Raw genomic sequence first — 13,064 nt, forward strand, 5'->3', positions numbered from 1 at the left:
TAGACGCTTCGCGTGTGATGAGCAAGAAGAAAAGGAAGGCAGGCTCGAACCCTGCAAAAAACCAATGATGTGTTACAGCAGAGTACAAGCTGTGTGGCATAATTCAGTCTTTTTCCAAGCAGGCCAGTAGCAAAACTTCCTCCACTAAGGGTGACAGCTGTGCTTATCTCGAGCAAGAGAAAGTAATGCAACTTTTTTCGAGGCCAGTAATATTAACCGTAGCGTTTCTTTTGAGAATAGCGCAAAATGATGAGAAGTGTTTATATTCCTAGTAGTTTCAAGTTTACGTTATACGCACGATGCCTAGAGGTGCGATTCCACTGAGGCAATAATAAATAACATGTAGCATGATATTTGATACTTGCAAGTGTTGTGATTGTTGTTGTTTCCATGTGGTGTCAAAGATATATTGATGTAGTTATGAGATGGTGCTGGTGCAATATGTATATAATCGACTGTAGCCGAGTCTATGTCAATTGCGAAAAAGGCCACCGGAATAGCGTTCGAGGTAAATTTTCAATACATTGACATGAAATAAATTGCGACATAAGATAAGCTAGTATGTTGTTCTGCGAGGGCAAGAATGAATCATCAATCAATTATCGTCAACTGATTCTACAATGAAAAAACCATTTCAGAGAGTATTCTACTATGCAGTTTTTTCTAAAATTTCACAGCATTATTGAATAATATCCGAAGGTATAAACGAACGACTTATATAAAATAGCAGCGTAGTTCTACGTCAACAATGCGGTCGTATCTTGGACACAACCTCCTATAATTTTTTTCACAAAATTGAGCTCGGAGACAAAGTAAACTAAAATTTTCTTTAAAACTGCACGTTACTTACTAATACCAACGCGAGTTCGTTGGTTTCAGTTCATGGTGGGTAAACAATAAACCGTCCATTAATTGTGGAACTACTTTTTTTTGCATCAGAAATCAAGTTTTCGTTTCACTTTATATAGACGTAAAAATAAGATTGTGTACGCGGGTAAAGAGAATCGTGTCAGGGGAAGTAGAAGTATGGATTGAAGTCAGTTGAATGAAGAGGCAGATTTGTATTCATCAGTTACGTCAATTAGAATAAGCATTGACTAGAATGATTCATCAGTCATCCTCGCTTGCAACGCTCGTCAGTTCATTTTCTAGTTAATTCACTTTCTGTTGACACTTCTGTTGACGAATGCCGATATAGTCCTAGCAGAAGCGAAGCTACAAAGAGGAGAGTCGATCTTCATTTTTCATCTTCGAAGATTTCGGGCCCTGGTTGAGACATTTTGGTGATTGATTAAGGTATATCCGAAGATGATTTTTTCATTTTTTCAATGTCAATACAATGATTATCATGCTGTTGGCAGCTGGGAGCGTGTATGCTCTTTCTAAAACTGGTGATACGTTTTTCTCAGAATCTAGTGGACCGATCTGGCTGAAATTGGCATGTGAAAATGTAAAAATGCCTTATCTAAATTGCTACCACTGACGGTTTTTGAGAATTCGACAAATTGCCAAAATGGCGGCAATTCGTATAAAAAATTGATTGTTTTTCAACAAAAGTCACTATTTCAAAAATTTTTACATGCCGATTTCAGCCAAATCGTTCCACTAGTTAACTTTTTATAAAGGACCAAGGAATTTTCTCTTAATTTTTCATAGAAATTTATTTCTAATATCTACAAAATTTTGGTCGAAGAATAAAATGCAGGAAATAATTTAAATTGTCATAAAAATGCCATTTTTGAATTGCAATGAAAAAAAATGTATTCAAAAAATTTTAATTAATTTTTTTAAAAAACGTATTTTTTGAAAGATTCATAAAAAAATTTAAATAGCCTATACAATAACCAACAAGTCAACTATATATCGGAGAAAGGGCACTGCTACAGAGAAAGAGTTTTTTCTTACAATAACCTTTTCATGAAGTTGACGTCTTCCACAATAGTTCATATTTTAATTAGATCTTAAACTTTATCGAGTACAGGAACGCCAGTTTTTGTGTGGTTTTTTTGTGTGATTTTTTCTGTGCGGTATATGAAAAGAAGCATATTTGACGAAGTTATCGTCCATTTAGTTTTTTTCTCGATTGTTTATATGCATTTTAGTGTGAAAAAAAGGATATTTGCGTCTAAGTTATTCACTTTTCAAATCATTCCCATTCTTCCATCAAATGCTCTAAGTTGCGTATGACATAATTTCCAACAGAAACAAATTTCGACATGCAGATAAAAGCACAATACAGCCACGCGCTACCGAAAAAATAAACTGTCTCATCGCAAAGCAGAGAAATTAAAGGAAATCGAATGGTGAACGGCGTGGATTTGAATTGTTTTCTTGGGGGAAACTTTTTTTATGCGGTCCCTATCTACCGCACAGAATTTTGTTTTTTCGAATTGTGTACCGAACATGAATTTTTAAAGCTACTGGTGAAGTTTTGCACGATTTTTTATGCGATTTTTGTTGTGCGGTCCCTATCTCCCGCACAAAAATGGTTTGCCTGTACTCTATATAGCTATCTTGACTTTGAATAACATTAGTATTAGCTTTTTACCTGTAATACATACATCTTTCGATATACGGATGACTTGTTGGTTCTTGTATGGGGTATTTAAATATTTTTTAGAAACAGAAATAAAAATCGTTTTTGAAAAAAATGAATTTCAATTTCTAACATTATTTTTTTCAATGTTAATTTTTTAGAAAATTTCTTAAAATTTTTCTTATGAAAATTTAAACAATTTCCTACATTCCATTTCTCGACCAAATTTTTTTAGATATTATAGTTTTTGAGTTCGGAATTTTCGTAAAAAAATAAGAAAAGAAACCCTTTTAAAAAAATATCTATTTTTTGTACATTTTAACTATGCAAAGTTAATTAAACGCCCAATATCTTTGAACCCTCAGTATTTCACTGCAAATGCTGCCAATGACCAGTAAGTGGTATGAAATTTTTCAACTGTTGCTGTAATTTTGTGGACCGAAGAAATGTCAAACGGCCAATGTTTTTTACATATCCCTCCGGTTTTTGAATCTCTCAATCGAGATACAGAACATTTTTTCATAATTTTTTTTTGTCATAAATTGTCATAAATTAGGGTAAGTGTCCCAATTATGGTATGAATTTGAATTTTTGATTCATTCCCTTAAAGTGAAAAAACACCTTTCTCATATAAAAATTTTTTTTTTCTAGAATCTCTCAGGAAGTGATAGACGGTTACATTTCTCGAAAAAAATCCTTCTACGCATATTTTCGAATTTCAACGATGACAGAGTTATAGAACTTTTTCGGACTCTGTTGCCTCAAACTGACTCTACATTAAAAAGTTCGCTACGTAAGCCGATTCTGTTGCTTTCATTTGAAAGTTGAAAAAATTTAGTACAGGATATACAGTGTTAGACATTCGTTTAGCCGCACTTGGAAAATACTCGAAACACTTACAAAACAACTGGGAATGTTCTTTTTATCGGGCTACTTATTTGCTGCAGTGGTTGTATATTTAATTCAATTTTATTGAAAGGACACAATCACACACACACAAGGCGGCATCGGTGGATATAAACACCCAAACGTCGTTTTTTCCCGAGACATATGTTTAACCGCAAGGCATAACAATCAGGTTTTCGCATAATCACCAAGCCTTTATCCGTATTTTTTGAAAAAATACTTGGGAACGTTCAATTTACAAGGTAAATATTAGATGTGCAACGTAAGAAGTTGGTCGGATTAGTGATTTACGTGGAATTTAAAGGAATGGCGAAAGGTATTCTATTGACGGTAGAGGGGCGGAAAATAATAAAGATATTCAGTGAACAGAAGTTTCCTAATCGCTCGATCGTAACAAAAATTGGTCTATCTGAGGAAGTGGTACGGAATTTCTTTAAATAATGCCAGAAATATGGGATATAACGACCAACAAATGGGAACACCAAAGTTACTTTGCGTCGATGACACGAATAAGACATGAAGCAACCAGGAAAGGATGTTCTGCTCATACATTAAGGCAGAATCGGTTTTTCCAGTAACGAAGAGGCATATTGCGCGCATCTTGAATGAGTCACCAAACATCATGTGGAAGAAACCTCAAGGGAAGCAGAAACTGACCGCCACCCAGAAGCAGAACCATCTCATTTTCGCCCGGCAATACATGGAATGGAAACTAGAATGGAGATATGTTGTATTTTCCGGCGAAAAAAGTTCAATTTGGATGGTCCGGACTGTTACAGTTGCTATTGGTACAATTTAAGTCAATGGCATGTCGTGAGATCGAAGCGAAACTTTGGGGGCGGAAGTTTGACAGTGTGTGGAGCCGTTTCCTATCACAGAAAGCTTCCCGTTTGTTTCATTTTCACCCGAATGAACTCCGAAAAGTATCCTCAATTACTGGAGAACGTTTTGATTGGCCATATTGAGAATAACGCTAACGAGGATATCGTTTTTTCAGCAGGATAATGATTTTTGTGATCCACGTTTCCAAGCAATCGAAGAAGGATATTTCGCTTCTTGAATGACCTGTTTGCAGTCGATTGCAATCCCATAGAGAACCTATGGAGAATCTTGGCCTAGATGGTCTATGCAAACGGATGACAATTTGACAACATTTCCAGTCTCAAAGCAGTAATTCAGGAGTGTCGGGCTATAATCAATATGGTAACACTTTAAAAGCTGTCTGACTCGATGACAAATCGAGTTTTCAAATTGATCCGAAATGGAGGTGGACATACTAAATATAAGCTACCGATTGGACTCGAAATTTGCCGCACAACTTTTCTTTTGTTGGAATTTTAGGATGCGGCTAAACGAATGTCCACCCCGTTTCCACATATTTGAATTACTTAGAGAACAAAAAGTGAATATATATTTTTTCTTAGAATGAATTCGATGAAAATAAACAATAATAGTCTTTTATGAACAAAACTGTACAAAGATTTGATTTATTTTTAAAAATATTGAGGAAAAATAGGGTGCGGCTAAACGAATGTCTACCACTGTAGTAGTGGAACATCTAAATTAGTGGATTAAAATAAAAAATTTTTTTAAATAAATTTTTTTTTGGAAAATTTAACAGCTTTTTTTAAATTCGTAATTATTCGTTTCATCCCAAAAATTCATACTAAACTAGATTGTTTCTATCAATCAAATTAAAGCCCTCAAACCCCTTTACAATTTGTTCTTTGGCGCCAAACTTCTATCTCTCCTAATTTCACTGCAATATCGATACAAACAATTCCTGATGAAAATTCAATCAAAATCTTCAAAAATCGCGATTTTTAACCCACTGTACTTATAAAAGCCACTTAAATTTCACATTAATGTTGAAAGGGTCATTTTTTTCTTGAAATTATTCATATTTGAATTATAAAAAAACCTTTTTTTTTAAACTGTATATAACCGAGTCCTAAATTTTATATAATCGAATCATATATAATCGAGTCCGACCTGCATGAGGATTTCAAACTAAATTGTAACGATCACGCAGGAACTGTTCAATCACAAAGAAATGTTTGAATAGTTTCACAGGAACATTTTCAGTTGCTTTTAATATTCCGGACGTATTCTACAGGTTTGATTTAACGTTCGAAGATGTAATCTCGACACAATCATCTGAACCTTCCTGACAGCAACGGTAGTTTATCGCTTCCGTCCATGTTGGTTGTGCTTTGAAGTTGGGAATTCCCAGTTTCTGGACAAATTGGCAAGCCATATCCCGGAGAATAGAACCTGAGAGAGGTAAATTATTCTCTCTGGCTTGATAAGACAAAAATCCATTGACCGCTCCAGCTTTTCGATTCCGACCAACCTTATATGCTTTTGGTCTAGATTCAATTTTCCATTTCGTTTCCATTTTTACTTTAGTTTGAATAGTGTTGATACCGTACTTTGTGCAATACTGAAATTATTTGCAGCTTCAGACCCATTCCGTCCATACTTTTCGACTTGCACGATGATGCTCAAACGTTGCGCAATGGTTAGTGTTTAATTGTTCGCTTGAAAGGTTTTTCGTGGTTTTCCATACTTGAAAAGAAATTGCTTAATGACACGAACACTCCGTCTGCACTTTCGAAAGTAATTGATATCAAAGGTAATAACGCACAAAAACATTTACGCGAAAATCAATTGAGTTAGGTGAAAATCCATGGAAAATTAATCAAAACCCATCGAGTAAGGGAGGCATCGAGTTAGGGAGGTATCGAGTTATGGAAAGAAGAATGCTTGTAAAATGTAAAGGTGCCATGAAATCCATCGAGTTACGGAAAATATCGAGATACAGAACATCGAGTTAGGGAGAGTTGACTGTATCTGATTTTTTCAGGTATTCAGTCTTCATTTCAACATACATGCCGAGTGCACGCTGTTAGAACTAAGGCACTTTAAACTATATCCTAAGGTGGGACAATATGTCAAAATACCTTTGCAGCCATCTTAAAGGTATGCTGTGTTTTGTTTGTAAACAAAACAAAAAATGGTTTTTATATACCATCCCCTAACCCACTTAGTGACATTGATGACAACTGATTATTAGCATTATTAGCATAATGTGTTACCGTTTTGGGCAGTTTGCCCTATGACTTCACCAGAATCGCGCATAGAGGACACTGACAATCTTTTATAACAGTTAGGGAGACAGACAGGAGGATACACAGAAACAAATACAGACCTACATTATGGGAAAATATATTATCGAGAGGGTGGACTGGCAGGCTGGATGTTGAGAGGGGGCAATAAATAGCCTAGGAAAAGAACTAGGAGATTTTCCTAGTTCTATTCCACTGCGATCGTCCAGCTAAAAACACCTAAAAACATGCTCATTTGGCCTCACCCAAAAGGGATCAGGACCCATTTTTAAAGGCTTATGTCTTGACCGCCATTGCGGACAACCGCATAGAACCAGCCAACCACGCTGGATCCAGCCCCGCAAGCCCCCAGAATCATCAACCAGACGACCAGCGAGGACCAGAGGACCAGCCGGCCGGCCATCACACACGACACACGACACACACAAACTTGTAAGTGACTAGAAATAAAAAAAAAGAGATAGTGAATTGAAAAAGAATAGTTGGTTTTAATTTTGTGTTTCCGAAAAAAGTCCAAGTTAGCCGACCTGGGGATCTCCGAATCCCACGCTCGAGCTAGCCAGGAAAAGAGGTGTTGGAACCCTCAGACAGCCCCGTGGCTAGACTAGGGACTAGAGGTCTTGTCGAGGTTCGTCTGACCGAGAGTGAGCAGTAATAAATGGAAAGCGACCAGGCGCGGCCAAAAGACCACATCCTCCTTCGCGCGATACTCTTGACAAAGGCGGCGACTTTCGACCGGTGCTTCGTCCTGTATATCTCCCCGTTCACCTTAAGCCCCGAAGGAAGGAACAGTAGCTTGGATGTTTTCTTCTCGCTGATCGCCAGCCGCAGAAAAAGTACCCGGCCCCATCCCAGTCGTTGCCGTCCAGGGTTAAGTAGGCCTCGCCATCCATTATAACAACATCGCGTTTCGCCGAACGATGTGGTTATAATCAGGATGATTCCCGGCCGCTACTGACGCTTCCGCATGAGAATGTCCATTTTGGCCAGATACTTCTTCACCGTTTGGCCGGTTGCTCAGATCTCCCGGCACAAAGTGCGGAACGGTGAGATCACCTTGCTCTCGATCTTCCTTTTCAGCTTCTGCTGCACTACACTTCTTCACGGAAGGGAGAGGATGATGTAAATTCAGGATCAGCTATATCCGGCGAACACGAAGTGCTTCATGATGTTCAACTTCTTTGCTTCGAAATGAAGTTCACAATGCGAACAAAGTATCGATCGTAGTTGCTTGACTGTTTTCGCCATGGCTGCTGCAACTGAAAAGGGCGCCGAAGCATTTTTGAAGAAGGCATTGATTTATTTGTTCCATTGGATTATATTTTGTAATTTTTATTCATCGCCATTCGAATTTGGTTCATTTTTATTGCATACGTTAGAACTGACTTGAGTCGGCTTTCCTGTAGTTTGGATCATTGACGCTTGGTACAGAGTAGCAAACATCGTGCAATAGTGCGGGCCACCCTCGAAGGTCAGAACCGCCTCAGCGAGAAGTTTCATCCGGAAATTTGAACTCTAAACTACGGCCACGAACTAATCCTGCAACGTAATCATGAGAATGCGTTGGAGCTGTATGATGAACTCAGAAATCGTTCAAATCAACAACTGTTGAATTTTCCGGAAATGGTAACGGGTCACTTTCTTACTAGTTCGAACGTCATTGCCGAGATAGAATTTGTCACCGATTATGAACTGCTCCATATGACCTAGCATTGGTCCCAACAGAAGCTGATCCTTGTTGGCCTATCTGATTCATTGATCCTACCGTTGACATATCGTAATCAACGCTCTTGACGAATACATGTTCGAGACCGACTGCTGTCTCGATCTGCTACCTCACGACACATACAACTTCATTGCTCTTTGCTTCGGACGATGGAAAGGCGAGACGACGACTGTTAAGTAGAAACTTAATGAAGCATAACAACATCGGTCGATATATCAAAAGAGGACGAAGGTCGAACTGCGTTGAAAGTATTACTGCTGAATACTTGGTACTCGTTAATGGCCTGAAGGGTTGAAGAGTATTTTATTTTCGATTTTCCAAATTTCGTGTACCACTTGGAAGATTTTTGAGGACAAAAAATTCAAACTTGGAGCGCTTTGAGGCACCCCTAATTCATGTCCGATTGAGCTAAAACTTTGCACAGGACATTTCTTGGGGCCAATAAACAAAATGTTTTTTCCATACTTCCATTGCCGCCCTAATCTTCATCTTTAAAGATGTACGAATCAAGTTTTCCTGTGCTTTTCTTAAAGTAAATTAAAAACCAAAAACTTATAAAATCACCTGAAGTAGCCAATTAAATCGATGCCATAGAATAAAATTGACAAATAGTACTAGGCAAACGATACCGTCAATATCGAAAAACTAAAACTGCTCTTAGCTATGTTGTGTATATCGATTAATTATATTACCGTAATCAACTGTTTATCACAATATCGACCGTTCCATAGGAAATGAACCAAACATTTGTTTAAAATAATGGATAAAACGAACTGAATGTTTGGATCAGTCCTGCGGAATTCGCCGCATCATTTGATTGATCCCTCTCTTCTCGAAACAAGTGCCCAATGAAACTCACTCCCAAAGCCGCAAAACATGAATCTCTCCCAAGTGCTGAGTAATAAAAATCAATTGAGGTCTATTTTTACGTAGACTAAACCAATGATTTTCTCCGTTACCGCTGGTTAAATATCATTTCCATGAACTATTCCTGTCGGCAGCTTTCAGTTCTCCAGTATATGTTCTCAGATGTTCGAATGTACATTTCAATTTCATCGCTTGCTAGTGAAAGAACGAAGATTTGAAGTTTTATGCTGAGCTCTTTGATGTTGCTTGAATTACTAGCTTTATGAAGCGTTGTGTTGCTGGGCGGTATGTTTGCTTCGGACTGCTGCGCTCCACGTTCCAGCTTCCAGATGATTGTGTATTTTTGTTTACTTAACAACTCATTCCCGGGTACATTTATCGTTAAGTTATTACCTTTATGGAGTTAATCGTAGACCGACAGAATGTATCTATTGTATACAAACGCATCTGATTTATGAAATCGAACAGTAGAGAACTTACGTAATTCCAAGTGAAATGACATTCAGCGGTTTTATTATCAGTTTTTGAATTAATCAATCTCTTTTACATTGATTCATGGGGCACACATTACTTAGGCGACCTTTTTTTTAGATAATTCCAAACTGTCACATAGTTGATTCTTAGATCAATGATTATGGGCCCTATTCCAGAAGACGAGAAGACGAGCGATCGTTTCGTTTATTTTCCTATTCCAGAAGCCGAGCTCGACTGAAAACAGGCGAGTAGCTCATCTGACTCGAACGTTCGAGTCGTCCTCTAGTTTGTTTTGATGTGTTTGTTCACCTTGTTGCTTTAAGGCATCGGTATACCTTTGTTCCACTTTTATCTTCAGAAATTGTTTTACGGCCAAACTAGAATTACATAAGCAATGTATGTTTCCAACTGCATCCATCAAATTTAATTCAGTAAATTCTTTTTACAAATTTTCAAATGGGTATCATAACAACACATCAAATGTAAACATTGAACTTCATAACCAGGGATGCCAGGTGACTGTTTCGAATATATTTCACGGTACGAAAAGTGTCTTCATAATCATATTGAACGAAAAAGTATAGTTCAAAACAAAATTTTTGAGCAATTTTAAAAAACCAACTTTTTTACTGAATTATATTTTCATATAATGTGTTTCAATCATCGTACCTAGATGTATCGAAGTTTATTGCTATGCTGTGGCGCTATGATTATAATCATAGGCGATTGTGCGCTGACAGTATGTCAATGATTACCAGCGAAATTTCGACAGTGTAGAAAGATCAAGTGCATCAGCGAGGCAGGTTCGCGATTCCCAACTGGCTTCCGAGTTCAGGTGCAGTTCTTCGATTGGTCGGGAATACTGAAGATGGAGCGACGAAGATCGTCAGCAATTGCTAACGCATGCAGGAGTGGCGTTACGTCCCCTCGAAGACCAACGTTACGGATGACGAAACCAGGCCCGGTTTCTATGGACATCAGAGTAGTAGGCTTGGCCACATCAAGTAAAACCCGAGGAAACCGAAACCGAACGTGCACGTGTTACGTTCATCTAACGGAATAGCATGAAGAAATAATCTATTGGAAACGATTTTTGAGAAATCTGCAAAACTGAACACTCTGGCAATCGGTGCAGTTAGCTGATTTTCCGGCAGAGATTATTCAACTCCAGAAGGCGAATCAAAACTCAACCGGAGCAACTGTCTCTCAGTGGCGTCTCGTCCGACTGTTCAAACTGTAGGGCAGTTGTCTCTTCATGCTATCGTCGATCATCGAAGCATGTGGAGCTCATTGTTCATTGGGACAATCTTCATTCCGTACGATACTATAGTTCCAATCATCCTCCCGAAAGAACATCGCCTCACCAAGTTGGTCATAGAGTGGTACAATCGATACTAGCTGCACGCGAACAATGAAACTGGCATTAACGAGGTCCGTCAGTGATTCCACGTTCCCTGTCTTCGAACACTGGTACGAAATCTGTAGCGAACCTGCAGTGCAGAGTGTGTAATGCGGAACAGCTGTGCCGACTTGAAGCATCACTATCTGATGCGAGATTCAGTCCGTACATTCGAACGTTCAGCTAGATTGGTCACCAAACGATGGGTGGCGCTATTTACATGCCTCACCGTACGAGCCGGCCATTTAGAGGCTCCCTGTCCATCAAAGCATGTAAGATGGTGAAACGACTATTCTAAGTACAGCGAGGATCACTCGTGGGGATCAGAGAAGTGACCAACTTTCTCGACGCCAATCGTAGACTACAGCAGCAGATTTTGGATATAAATCAACAGCTATCCGCCGTGTTCACCAACGCTGTTCTTAAGTGGATATTCAATCCAGCTTCGGCTCTCCACATGGGTGTTTCATGGCAAAGACTCGTCAGGTTCATGTAGGTCGCCTTATTTATTTATTTATTTATTTATTTACAATTCAGAGATTAGATCTGATTCACAACTTTTCGCCAATAAACCCGATCCATGGTTACAGTTCTCCAACCCCTGACTGCACCGATTCTTACCAAGTCCTGGTTCAACCACCGGGCTTGCTGGGCTCATCTTCTTTCTTTTTCTTCTCTCTATTATAGTGACTTTCAACAAATTTTGGCTGGTTCGTTACTTTTATGCACCTGCGAAAGCCGTACAAAAGCCGTAAGGAAGACCCCACCCACCCGAAACAATCGCGCCACCCACCGATAGCAATCGCACAACACGTAACCCAGTCGTACGATGTCATCAGAGTCATCCCAGCCCTGTTTTCGTGGAAAGGGAAAGGGTTTTCCTAGATCCACTCGCAGGCAAGTACTTGAATTGTTCTTCCACTCTCCGGCCTGAAGTTTTTTCGGATTCCAGTTGCCCTGGACATGTTGAAACGAATGGCGCATTGCCTATTGAATCAGCTCTAATTTTCAACACAAATAATACGTCAACCAATCGCTTTCTGTTGGTGTATTATAAAAATGTCAGGGGACTGCGCACCAAAACGAACGAGCTTCGACTAATGCTTTCCAGCTGCGATTACGACATTCTTGTGCTGACAGAAACATGGCTTGGACCTGACATCGTTGATAGCGTTGATAGCGTCATCAGACTACCATATTTTCAGATGCGATCGAAGTGATTCTACAAACGAATTATCAAGAGGTGGCGGAGTGCTTTTTGCCGTCAAGATGATCCATCAATGCAGCGCAATCCCTGCGGACAATTGTGATCAGCTCGAACAAACAATTATCCGTATCAAGTTAGCAAACCGCTCACTCTATGTTGTCGGAATATACCTCAGGCCATCGTCATGTGCAGACGAATATATTTTGCACACAAATGCAATCCAGGACGTATACGACAACGCAACAAACGCTGATATTGTTCTAGCATTAGGCGACTACAACTTACCAGACCTTCATTGGAAATTTGACGATGATATAAACGGATATCTACCCGTGAACGCATCAACAGAGCAAGAGATTTTGCTGATCGAATCAATATCCGCTATTGGTCTTGTTCAGACGAATGGACTACGAAACGTGAATGGAAGAATGTTCGACTTAGCGTACGTCAACATTCCTGATTATGTCGAGAATTTTAGCCTCTCACTTCCACTCTTAAGATTAGATGAGCACCACAAGCCGTTCATTCTAAGACTCGACACTCAGTTTACTGTGCAAAGTTACAGTGACGCTCTGGCGGAAGCCACGGACTTTGACTTTAGGAGATGCGACGTCAGCTTACTGAGAAATGAACTTTCGACAATTGACTGGGCACAACGCTTGAGCTGTACTTCAGTGGATGAAACTGTGGCTGCTTTTTATGCTACGCTACATAACATTTTCGCTAAACTTGTGCCACGCCGCAAAAAATATACTTCCATTGTTACTCGTAAACCTTGGTGGACGCCAGAGCTCCGTTACTTCCGCAACAAGCTTCGTAAG

Source organism: Toxorhynchites rutilus, chromosome 3 (genome assembly GCF_029784135.1).
Source record: "Toxorhynchites rutilus septentrionalis strain SRP chromosome 3, ASM2978413v1, whole genome shotgun sequence".
Lineage (NCBI taxonomy): Eukaryota > Metazoa > Arthropoda > Insecta > Diptera > Culicidae > Toxorhynchites > Toxorhynchites rutilus.